The 12,918-nt window shown below is 41.5% G+C and overlaps 1 pseudogene; it reads left to right on the forward strand.

Moving 5' to 3' along the window:
- Positions 1 to 916: 916 nt before the first annotated feature.
- LOC121534772 lies at positions 917 to 8,542 on the forward strand (annotated as a pseudogene).
- Positions 8,543 to 12,918: the final 4,376 nt, after the last annotated feature.

Below are 12,918 nucleotides of genomic sequence, written 5' to 3' on the forward strand. Positions count from 1 at the left end.
CCAAGCTCATCATTAAGCTCGAGGCCCTGGGTCTGAACCCCGCCCTGTGCAACTGGGTCCTAGACTTCCTGACTGGCCGCCCCCAGGTGGTGAAGGTAGGAAACAACATCTCCACTTCGCTGATCCTCAACACTGGGGCCCCACAAGGGTGCGTGCTCAGCCCCCTCCTGTACTCCCTGTTCACCCATGACTGCGTGGCCAAGCACGCCTCCAAATCAATAACCTCTCACTCAACATCAACAAAACAAAGGAGATGATTGTGGACTTCAGGAAACAGCAGAGGGTGCACCCCCTATCCACATTGACGGGACCGCAGTGGAGAAGGTGGAAAGCTTCAAGTTCCTTGGCGTACACATCACCGACAAACTGAAATGGTCCACCCACACAGACAGTGTGGTGAAGAAGGCACAACAGAGCCTCTTCAACCTCAGGAGGCTAAAGAAATTCGGCTTCCTGTCGGGCTGTATCACCGTCTGGTACGGCAACTGCACCGCCCACAACCGCAGGGCTCTCTAGAGAGTGGTGCGGTCTGCCGAACGCATTACCGGGGGCAAACTACCCTCCCTCCAAGACACATACAGCACCCGATGTCACAGGAAGGCCAAAAAGATCATCAAGGACATCAACCACCCGAGTTTACATGGACACATCTGAAATCAGGTTACCTGATGGGACTTAAATAAATGCAGAATACCAGGCATTTTAATTGGCATATGCTTACTTAGATTTTGGCCTTATGCCAATTAAGATAAGGAGAGTAAAGTGTTTACATGAGTATTGCCATACTCGGCATACTGCCATACTCCATTTAATATCTCATTAGTGTGCATGTAAACATACTCAATATTTAAATATTTTATTTGGACAGGCAAGGAGGTACTGTAGGGTGGGCCAGGCCACCTAAGGCCCGCCCATTATGCCGGCCCTGCTCCCGGAGGGAGCCTACCAGGGGGTTCTCTCCAGTCTGAGAGAAAGGTTACCTCCATAGAGATAGATAGAGAACTCATCTTTATATCTGTGCCATTAAAACGTCTGTGACAGCATGGGCAGTACCATTAATGCAATCTCATTTTGAAGTAGTCAATTTTCCCGGTGACTCCAACAGGGTCACCGGGAGGGATCAGCCAATGAAGTTGGAAGTCCCACCCAGTTGACTACATTAAAATGGTGGAAGCCCTCAATGGCGCTAATACGGCCTTTGGCCACTAGAGGCCTCTATCATTATATTATGAAGCTCTGAAATGCGACTTCCTACTGATGTTGCACATGGGGATGTGTGAAATGTACTCCTCAGCCTTAAGTGCCCCGCTGGCATTGCCTCATTAGCTAGCTTTTGAAGTGGCATGATAAGACGCTTGAGGAGGGCGGTCACGTCTGTTTGTGAGGCAGAGGTCCCGAGTTCGAGACAAGTATGGGCCTAATTGGGAGGAAATGGTACTCCCTAAGCAAGCAGTGTGACGTCCTTTATACTTGTACAACACAATTCAGTTAAGAGAACCTTTGTGTGTGCTGTTGACTCCGAGGCATGCACTGTCAGTTGGGAAGTATTTCTGTTACGTGTATTTTAATTACTTCTCAGTATTTTGTCATTTGAATTACACTGGGCTGAACTACACTCCAATGTGTTTTGTATATTGTATTTTCAAAATACTGTAATTTGTATTTTCAAAATACAAAATACTTTTCAATAGCTTTTTTAATAGCGGTTCACATTTTGTGGCCCCCATTTCATCCTGCATTATTACAGAAGTCTGATAGCACTATGGTGTGATAAGAGAGTCTGTTAAATGAACTAAATATAAATGTATATGTAAAAATGAACAATTGCAAAGCATGCTGAGTATTATTCGAATGAGCTCCGCCCGAAACAACACACAGCGTCCTCTGCGGTTCATTTTGGTATGTTAATTTTCACATATACATTTAAATCTTGGTCATTTAGCAGACAAACTTATCCAGAGTGACTTGCTCAACTAAGGCAGTTAAACAAAAACATATCACAGTGATAGCAAGTAAAACTTTTTGTAACCGTTACTGAGAATGTTTTTGCTGTTCGGGCCAGCTACTTGCAAATGTATTTTAAAATACAAAATACATGTATTTGTATTAAATACATTAGAAAATACACGTTTTTCATAGTTCATTTTGATACAAAATACCATAAAGATCAATGTATCTGTATTTGGTCATTTTTGCCCATCCCTGTGCACTGTCTAGTCAAAGTCCAAGTCTTGGGTCGTATTCACTAGAGTGACTAGACCAGCGTTTTCCCAAACTAAGGTTCACGACCCCATGTGCGGTCACCTGATTTAAAAATTGGTTTGCAAAAAAAAAAACTCTGAAATAAAATTAATATAATCACACTAGGTTCATAGAACCTCAGTAACCTCCGGTAGCCGTGCTAGATGCGGTCGTAATAAACCGAGCGATTTCTGTTTTCTTCCCACAAATGTAGCTCCATCTTTTGAACCAAATCACTGAAAGACAAGACTCAAGAACACGAATGTGTCTCCTGTTTCCCTCTACAATGCCTACAAGCTGTGCAGGACTCATTAGCACAGAGTGGACAACACCAGGCACTGAATCAGACTAGGGGGAAAATAACATCATCCGTAACCAGGCTTCCATCCAACCTTTCTATGCCAGTAATGTACATGTTGGATAAAAAATGTCATGACAGGCCTGATGGAAACAGAACATTTGTCGGGAAACTTTTTAAATGTTGACAAAAATAAATACGCTAGACAAGGTGGAATCTTTTTGTTTTAGGAAAATGTTTTATGCGAGAAATGTCAGCGGAAATGCTTTTATGAGCAAATATGTATATATTATAAACTGGGTGGGTCGAGCCCTGAATGCTGATTGGCTGACAGCCATGTTATGAAAAAACATTTATTTTTACTGCTCTAATTACGTTGGTAACCAGTTTCTAATAGCAATAAGGCTCCTCTGCGGTTTGTGATTTATGGCCAATATACCACGACTAAGGGCTGTGTCCAGGAACCCTGTGTTGCGTCGTGCGTAAGAACAGCCCTTAGCTGTGGTATACTGGCCACATACCACACCTCCTCGGGCCTTATTGCTTAAATACCCATCATATTAAAAGTACATTTGGGAGTCACGCGATGACATGTTGTGTGGTCCTCCCACTATGACTCGTCGGGAAAGCTAGGCTACAGATTAATTAAATTTATCGAGGGTCTTATTCTGGTGACATGATCATTGATGCTTGGCTGCCATTTGACAAATAAAAATAATCTCACTCTTTTGTCCATAATAATCTCATAATTTAGGCTATACTAGCACTGTATCTGCGAGCTGTTGTCTAGAGCACACTCGCTATATAACGCAACAAAACATTTTGTGAGAAAATCATCAGTAGAGTTGAAAATGCGATGGAAACCCATTTAACTTTTTTTTTTTTTCTCTCGGTACATAGGAATATAACTGCAAAATGCATTTTTATGCGCACTACGTCATCACGCAATTCAATGGAAACATATCTCTGGTGGGAAAATGCGGATATGGTTATTATGCGGATTTCAGGATATTCACATGCATTTCAGTCACGTGACACTATACTTACTTCAGATTGAAATACTGTCAAAAGTACTGTCAGACTGATTTGTAATACACCGTCAGTCTCAATTAAAAATGTAAACATTGGCAGTTGATTACATTACTTTTTTGACATGGTGGGTTTACATATTATTTTTTTCTAATGGGTCTTGGGACATAAAAGTTGGACTAGACTAAATTTGTCCAATAAGAAACTCTTGTTTTCATTTGCTACATTGTGCACGAATAAATACGACCCTGGACTTGAGTAAGCAACTGTTTTTCTTCAAAGCATTCTAAAACTGGTGCCTGTGTGTTAAACCTCAGGGGCAGATGGGGATAGAGTGCTCCTGTCCTGTTTCCAATGGAAAGCGCACAGGCCAGTGGTCATTACCCACACCCTAGAGGACCTCCCATGTCCATCCCTGCACACCTCAAGCCTGTGCGGGAACCAGCGCTCGTGACCCCCACACCTTCCTGGAGTGGCTATGGCCAGTGAGCGCCAAAGTTAGTTGGTACGTGTAGAGCCATATACAGTGCCTTGCAAAAGTATTCATCCCCCCCTTGGCGTTTTTCCTATTTTGTTGCATTACAACCTGTAATTTAAATTGATTTTTATTTGGATTTCATGTAATGGACATACACAAAATAGTCGAAATTGGTGAAGTGAAATGAAAAAAATAACTTGTTTCAAAAAATTCAAAAAAATAAATAACGGACAAGTGGTGTGTGCGTATGTATTCACCCCCTTTGCTATGAAGCCCCTAAATAAGATCTGGTGCAACCAATTACCTTCAGAAGTCACATAATTAGTTAAATAAAGTCCACCTGTGTGCATTCTAAGTGTCACATGATCTCAGTACATACATACATACATACATACACCTGTTCTGAAAGGCCCCAGAGTCTGCAACACCACTAAGCAAGGGGCAACACCACTAAGCAAGGGGCACTACCAAACAAGCGGCACCATGAAGACCAAGGAGCTCTCCAAACAGGTCAGGGACAAAGTTGTGGAGAAGTACAGATCAGGGTTGGGTTATAAAAAAATATCCTTAACTTTTAATATCCCACGGAGCACCATTAAATCCATTATTAAAGAATGGAAAGAATATGGCACCACAACAAACCTGCCAAGAGAGGGCCGCCCACCAAAACTCATGGACCAGGCAAGGAGGGCATTAATCAGAGAGGCAACAAAAAGGAAACTGGTCAGAATTGAAGGAATGATGGATGGCGCTAAATACAGGGAAATTCTTGAGGGAAACCTGTTTCAGTCTTCCAGAGATTTGAGATTGGGACAGAGGTTCACCTTCCAGCAGGACAATGACCCTAAGCATACTGCTAAAGCAACACTCGAGTGGTTTAAGGGGACACATTTAAATGTCTTGGAATGGCCTAGTCAAAGCCCAGACCTCAATCCAATTGAGAATCTGTGGTATGACTTAAAGATTGCTGTACACCAGCGGAACCCATCCAACTTGAAGGAGCTGGAGCAGTTTTGCCTTGAAGAATGGGCAAAGATTCCAGTGGCTAGATGTGCCAAGCTTATAGAGACATATCCCAAGAGACTTGCAGCTGTAAAATATTGTATGTATTGACTTTGTAGAGCCTTTGTCTTATTTCTTGTTTGTTTCACAATAAACAATAATTAGCATCTTCAAAGTGGTAGGCATGTTGTGTAAATCAAATGATACAAACCCCACCAAAACACAGTTTTAATTCCAGGTTGTAAGGCAACAAAATAGGAAAAATGCCAAGGGGGTGAATACTTTCGCAAGCCACTGTAGTTATAATGAATATCTAAATGTGGCTCTGGGTACTTGTATGAGAGATGAAAATCTCTCTCAAATAGCACACACATGCAGAAAGCTGGTGATGATGATTGTTGTTGTTCATTGTTTACAGTCACAATACAGCAGCCAGCTTCCTTTCGACATATGTCTATCCAGAGCACCAAACACCTGTGAACCAAGCCCTGCATTGCACAGTATTCAGCCTGCTGCTGCCCGAAGGCATCTACTCACTGCTGCAGGAACTGAGGTAAGTTCACCTTCTGCAACATATCTGAATGTATCGTCAAACAAAAGGCAGTATTTGTAATTCAATATTGGTGAGACAAAAAAGGTGTCCAAAAGGGAGAACAGTACAGATAGTACAATGAGATTGCAGCTTTATACAGTTCACTCCTAAAACACCATCTTAATTATCTGGTTCAGTGAAGGCATTTAGCAAAGTCCCAGGTCATCATTGACAGCGTCCTACAGAGTTCGAACCTGCAAAGCCGCACAGTCTAGGGACATGCGTCTGCAACTTGATAACAGCTGTGGACTGTGAATTGAGCTTGTCAACTGTATTGCCCAAAAAATTGCTCTCCTTTGGTTTTGTTCAATGTTTGGAAATTCACTTATATGAAATAAGTTTTTCAAAAATCAAGTCTTAAATATATACTTATTTACTCTGTGGTCTTCTCATAAACTTAGGCGGTACTTTGACGAGCCCAAATTCACAAGCTGGCTGTCACTGACTGCGCACGGCTTCAGGGACAGTCCCAATTCCTGGGGGGAGACAACACAGGTTCCACAAGGGAGGCGAGAACTTCTACAACCTCGTCCTCTTCAAGAACCAGGACTACTGGCTGCACATGGGCACAGGCTCCCATGATGACATCATGCAGAAGGTTTTCGTTATTCTTCTTTCTTGGTTTTATACGCTTGGAGAAGGTATTGTACAAAACTGTTCACAAAAATTGATTGCTTCTCAATTGTGATTTTTGTAAAGAAATACTTATTTGCATCATCTTGAATAAAACAATTGAGTCCCACTGAAGTGCTCATAGTAAAAACAATATATATATAAATATATATTTATACATACACACACACACACTTCAGGAAACAAGAAGACCACTGCAGACACCAACACTAGGGTACATTTAATTTCAAGGGATTAAATTGAAATTCAATTAAGGAGTGGAATATTGCTTGTTATTTTTATGGTAGACATTTCAAGTCCTGAAAGGACTGAATTTAAATGGATTGACCCGAACTCTGACCAACACAAAATAACAAGGATTTTAACAAGTTCTAACAGTTTATTTTCATAGCGAGAATATATTTCAGCAATCTATATAAAAACAAATATATATTTTTAGTTTGTACAGTAAGTATAATAAGTTCAACTACAAGATAGGTCCCATGTATGCAAAAATAGTGTACCAGGATTTCAGTCTAAAGGCAGTTCACACAGTACATACAGTGAGGGAAAAAGGTATTTGATCCCCTGCTGATTTTGTACGTTTGCCCACTGACAAAGAAATGATCAGTCTATAATTTTAATGGTAGGTTTATTTGAACAGTGAGAGACAGAATAACAACATAAAAATCCAGGAAAACATGTCAAAAATGTTATAAATTGATTTGCATTTTAATGAGGGAAATAAGTATTTGACCCCCTCTCAATCTGAAAGATTTCTGGCTCCCAGGTGTCTTTTATACAGGTAACGAGCTGAGATTAGGAGCACACTCTTAAAGGGAGTGCCCCTAATCTCAGTTTGTTACCTGTATAAAAGACACCTGTCCACAGAAGCAATCAATCAGATTCCAAACTCTCCACCATGGCCAAGACCAAAGAGCTCTCCAAGGATGTCAGGGACAAGATTGTAGACCTACACAAGGCTGGAATGGGCTACAAGACCATCACCAAGCAGCTTGGTGAGAAGGTGACAACAGTTGGTGCGATTATTCGCAAATGGAAGAAACACAAAATAACTGTCAATCTCCCTCGGCCTGGGGCTCCATGCAAGATCTCACCTTGTGGAGTTGCAATGATCATGAGAACGGTGAGGAATCAGCCCAGAACTACACGGGAGGATCTTGTCAATGATCTCAAGGCAGCTGGGACCATAGTCACCAAGAAAACAATTGGTAACACACTACGCCGTGAAGGACTGAAATCCTGCAGCGCCCGCAAGGTCCCCCTGCTCAAGAAAGCACATATACAGGCCCGTCTGAAGTTTGCCAATGAACATCTGAATAATTCAGAGGAGAACTGGGTGAAAGTGTTGTGGTCAGATGAGACCAAAATCGAGCTCTTTGGCATCAACTCAACTCGCCGTGTTTGGAGTAGGAGGAATGCTGCCTATGACCCCAAGAACACCATCCCCACCGTCAAACATGGAGGTGGAAACATTATGCTTTGGGGGTGTTTTTCTGCTAAGGGGACAGGACAACTTCACCGCATCAAAGGGACGATGGACGGGGCCATGTACCGTCAAATCTTGGGTGAGAACCTCCTTCCCTCAGCCAGGGCATTGAAAATGGGTCGTGGATGGCTATTCCAGCATGACAATGACCCAAAACACACAGCCAAGGCAACAAAGGAGTGGCTCAAGAAGAAGCACATTAAGGTCCTGGAGTGGCCTAGCCAGTCTCCAGACCTTAATACCATAGAAAATCTGTGGAGGGAGCTGAAGGTTTGAGTTGCCAAACGTCAGCCTCGAAACCTTAATGACTTGGAGAAGATCTGCAAAGAGGAGTGGAACAAAATCCCTCCTGAGATGTGTGCAAACCTGGTGGCCAACTACAAGAAACGTCTGACCTCTGATTGCCAACAAGGGTTTTGCCACCAAGTACTAAGTCATGTTTTGCAGAGGGGTCAAATACTTATTTCCCTCATTAAAATGCAAATCAATTTATAACATTTTTGACATGCGTTTTTCTGTATTTTTGTTGTTGTTATTCTGTCTCTCACTGTTCAAATAAACCTACCATTAAAATTATAGACTGATCATTTCTTTGTCAGTGGGCAAACGTACAAAATCAGCAGGGGATCAAATACTTTTTTTCCCCTCACTGTAGTTCTTCATACTGAAAAATTGGAAGGGTGAGGGTTATACAATTCAGACTTAGTAAAATAGTTTGCTGCTGTACCAAAATAGAGTCAATTTCAACAATGCTTCTTGGACTCTGAACAGAATGAGTGAATTATGTGTGACTAAACAAGCCTCCTGCCATCATGCTGTGCCAACATAGGATAAATTATTTATATAATCAATTTTTTCAACAAGAAAAATGTTTGAAACATTGGGTTGAGGAGGTGCAGTATGGGTAACCTAAGGAGATATGACATGCTTATCAGGCACAATATTTGGGGGCAGATTGATTTACAGAAAATAGATGGAAAGACAAAAATGTAAAAAAGCATGAGTCTTTTGAAAATCTGTTATCCAGCTTAATCTGTAACGTGAATGACATTCTGAAAGTATTCAGACCCCTTGACTTTTTCCAAATTTTGTTACGTTACAGCCTTACGCTTTGAACACACCGACTGCGTTATTGCGCAAAATAGTATGCAGCATCATCTAGATGTGTGTGCAACAAAAGTTCAACATTCACCTTCTGCTACCATTTCTGTCAACCCGTTTACGCATACAGTTTGACACATACGTTCGATAAATCCAACGAATGCACTGCAACTGCCTCTGCAACGCAATGAAGCAGTCGGGGTGTTCGAAGCGTTATTCTAAAATGGATTAAATAAATAAACAAATCTCAATCTTAAACAACACCCCATAATAACAAAGCGAAAACAGGTTTTTGGAAATGTTAGCAAATTTATTAAAAAATATAAAAACCTTATTTACAATAAGTATTCAGACCCTTTGCTATGAGACTCGAAATTGAGCTCAGGTGCATCCTGTTTCCATTTATCGTCCTTGAGATGTTTCTACAACTTGGAGTCCACCTGTGGTAAATTCAATTGACTGGACATGATTTGGAAAGGCACACACCTGTCTAAGGTCCCACAGTTGACAGTGCATGTCAGAGCAAAAGCCAAGCCATGAGGTTGAAGGAATAGTCCGTAGAGCTCCGAGACAGGATTTTGTCGAGGCACAGATCTGGGGAAGGGTACAAAAAAATGTCTGCAGCATTGAAGAAGGTCCAAGAACAAAGTGGCCTTGATCATTCTTAAATGGAAGAAATTTGGAACTACCAAGACTCTTCCTAGAGCTGGCCGCCCGGCCAAACTGAGGTGAGGTCAGGGAGGTGACCAAGAACCCGATGGTCACTCTGACAGAGCTCTAGAGTTCCTCTGTGGAGAACCTTCCAGAAGGACAACCATCTCTGCAGCACTCCACCAATCAGGCCTTTATGGTAGTGGCCAGACAGAAGCCACTCCTCAGTAAAAAGGCACGACAACCCGCTTGGAGTTTGTCAAGATGCAGGACTCTGACCATGAGAAACATGATTCTCTGGTCTGAAGAAAACAAGATTGAACTCTTTGGCCTGAATGTCAAGCGTCACGTCTGGAGGAAACCTGGCACCATACATACGGTGAAGCATGGTGGTGGCAGGATCATGCTGTGGGGATGTTTTTCAGTGGCAGGGACTGGGAGACTAGTCAGGATCGAGGGAAAGATTAACAGAGAGATCCTTATTGAAAACCTGCTCCAGAGCACTCAGGACCTCTGGGGCAAAGGTTCACCTTCCAACAGGACAACCACCCTAAGCACACAGCCAAGACAACGCAGGAGTGGCTTCCACAAGTCTCTGGATGTCCTTGAGTGGCCCAGCCAGAGCCCAAACATGAACCCGATCAAACATTTCTGGAGAGACCTGAAAATAGCTGTGCAGCAACACTCCCCATCTAACCTGACAGCTTGAGAGGAAACTCCCCAAATACAGGTGTGCCAAGCTTGTAGCATCATACCAAAGACTCAAAGATGTAATCGCTGCCAAAAGGTGCTTCAACAATGTACTGAGTAAAGGGTCTGAATACTTATGTAAATATCAGTTTTTTTTATTTGTAGTACATTTGAAAAATGTTCATTATGAGGTATTGATTAAAAATAAAAAATAAAATTGAATAAGTCTGTACTAAAACAAAATGTGGAAAAAGTCAAGGGGTCTGAATACTTTCCGAATGTACTGTATGTATGAAAGCAAAAAACTGAATTCTGACAAAGATAGCGAAAAGACAGTGTTGTAATAAACTAGAGCCAAAAGTGATGAGTAGACTGACCCGAGAAGATACTTCACATTTCAAAGAATAAAAAAAAAGGGATACAAACCATGAGCAATGACTCAAAAACAAACACGACTTTGTCCAAACCAGCTCCACTTTAAATATTTAAATACTTCATATACTTTTAGACAATAAATAATTACATTTTTACATTATTTTAAATCAGTACCATGAATATATAACTATCCAAAAGGCACACATGCCAAGACATGTTTAATAAATACATCAGGGTACGCATGTCCCTGATGTATTTATGGTACTATATTCATGGTACTGAGAAAGGTGACATGTTTTCCCTGATGTATTTATTAAACATGATGTCTTGGCATGTGTGCCTTTTGGAAAAGTTTTCATAAACTATCACATCACACTGTATTGGCCCGATTTCACTGCAATAATATTACAGGCTATTCTCACTGATAATCGAGTCAGATCAGAACCCACATTTTGTGAAGTCATAGAAAAAGGAGTTAGGCACTGCTTTGGAGCTTAGCTAGAGCCTCGAAACGTGTACCCGAGCCTCGAAACGTGTACCCGAGCCTCATCACAACTGCATACAAATATTGCATTGGAATCTTGTCATTGTCTCTCCCTTGCGTGCATGTTTCATGGAAGAAATCATTCAGAAGTTGCAGAATATTAAATTAAATTATAATATTCTAATAAGTCTTAACTTTAAAAAATTGTTTTACTATAGAAACTGTTTGGGGGAACATACCGTCCGCAAAGCCAAATAAGAAGATAACAAATAAAATAAAGATTACCTGGGTGAAATATCTACAGAGACGATATCAGTTAGACAAACTAAATACAGGCAAGAGCTTTTTAAAAGTTATTCTGAGCCAGACTTTGGCCTGGATTCAATCGAAGGCACGTTGTTGATAAGGCACTACACTGTTGACAAGGAGTCTTTAAAAAAGGCAACTTCCCCGACGTTCGCGAAGATCGCATTCATGGTAGAGGCTACGGATCACGGCTCAAGCGTAAATTACCTTCAAAAGTAAAGTGCTGTACGCTTATCAACAATGGGCCTTTGATTGAATCCCAGCCTCTATTCAACTGAATAGCAATACGTCCTGTTTTGTATGGAAAGTCTTCCAGGTGTCCAAATGAAAAAGTAAATTTAGAGAATCCAATAAGCCTCCAATCCACTGGGCTGCACTGTTTTCCCAAGAGTTAGTTCCAACACAGTTTAAGAGTTCAGAGCATCACATCTTAGTGCAAAGCTCCACAATGTAAGTCGCTTGGGTTTTCGTTGAATGTTTACATTTGCTCTTTAGTTACGTCATAAATAAATGCTGATCCATGTTGATACAACATCCAACTCAAATCAATCCCGAGCTGAGTAGGCCAGACACCCCGCTATGTAAGACACATTGTGTATTCATCAATGTCTTCTCCTCCTTCAATCCCTCCAACCCTTTCAATTTAGATGGACCTGTAATGTAGCATGGGAAATTGTATTTCGGAAGCCAGGGTTATTGGGTAAAGGGTCAACACAAGGTTATCAGGATGCTAGGAGGGCGGGATTTAAAGGTCTAGCAGGAACGTCCACAAATGTTATTTTTTAGCCCTTTAACCTTTACCACCTTAATGTGCGCACTCGCATACAATTCATTACATACAGTGCCTTCAGAAAGTATTCAGACCCCTTGACTTTTCCCACATTGTTACAGACTTATTCTAAAATTGATTAAATAAAATGTTTTCCTCAGCAACCTACATACAATACCCCATAATGACGAAGCGAAAACAGGTTTTTAAAAGTTTCTGCTAATGTTTTCAAAATAAAAAACAGAAATACCTTATTTACATAAGTATTCAGACCTTTTGCTATCAGACTTGAAATTGAGCTCAGGTGCATCCTGTTTCCATTGATCATCCTTGAGATGTTTCTACAACTTGATTGGAGTGCACCTGTTGTAAATTCTATTGATTGGACATGATTTGAAAAATGCACACACCTGTCTATATAAGGTCCCACAGTTGACCGTGCATGTCAGAGCAAAAACCAAGCCATGAGGTCGAAGGAATTGTCCGTAGAGCTCAGAGACAGGATTGTGTCGAGGCACAGATCTGGGGAAGGGTACCAAAACATTTCTGCAGCATTGAAGGTCCCCAAGAACACAGTGGCCTCCATCATTCTTAAATGGAAGAAGTTTGGAACCACCAAGACTCTTCCTTGAGCTGGCTGCCCGGCCAAACTGAGCAATCAGGGGAGAAGGGCCTTGGTCAGGGAGGTGACCAAGAACCCGATGGTCACTCTGACAAAGCTCCAGAGTTCCTCTGAGGAGATGGGAGAACCTTCCAGAAGGACAACCATCTCTGCAGCAC

Source organism: Coregonus clupeaformis, chromosome 21 (genome assembly GCF_020615455.1).
Source record: "Coregonus clupeaformis isolate EN_2021a chromosome 21, ASM2061545v1, whole genome shotgun sequence".
NCBI classification, from domain to species: domain Eukaryota; kingdom Metazoa; phylum Chordata; class Actinopteri; order Salmoniformes; family Salmonidae; genus Coregonus; species Coregonus clupeaformis.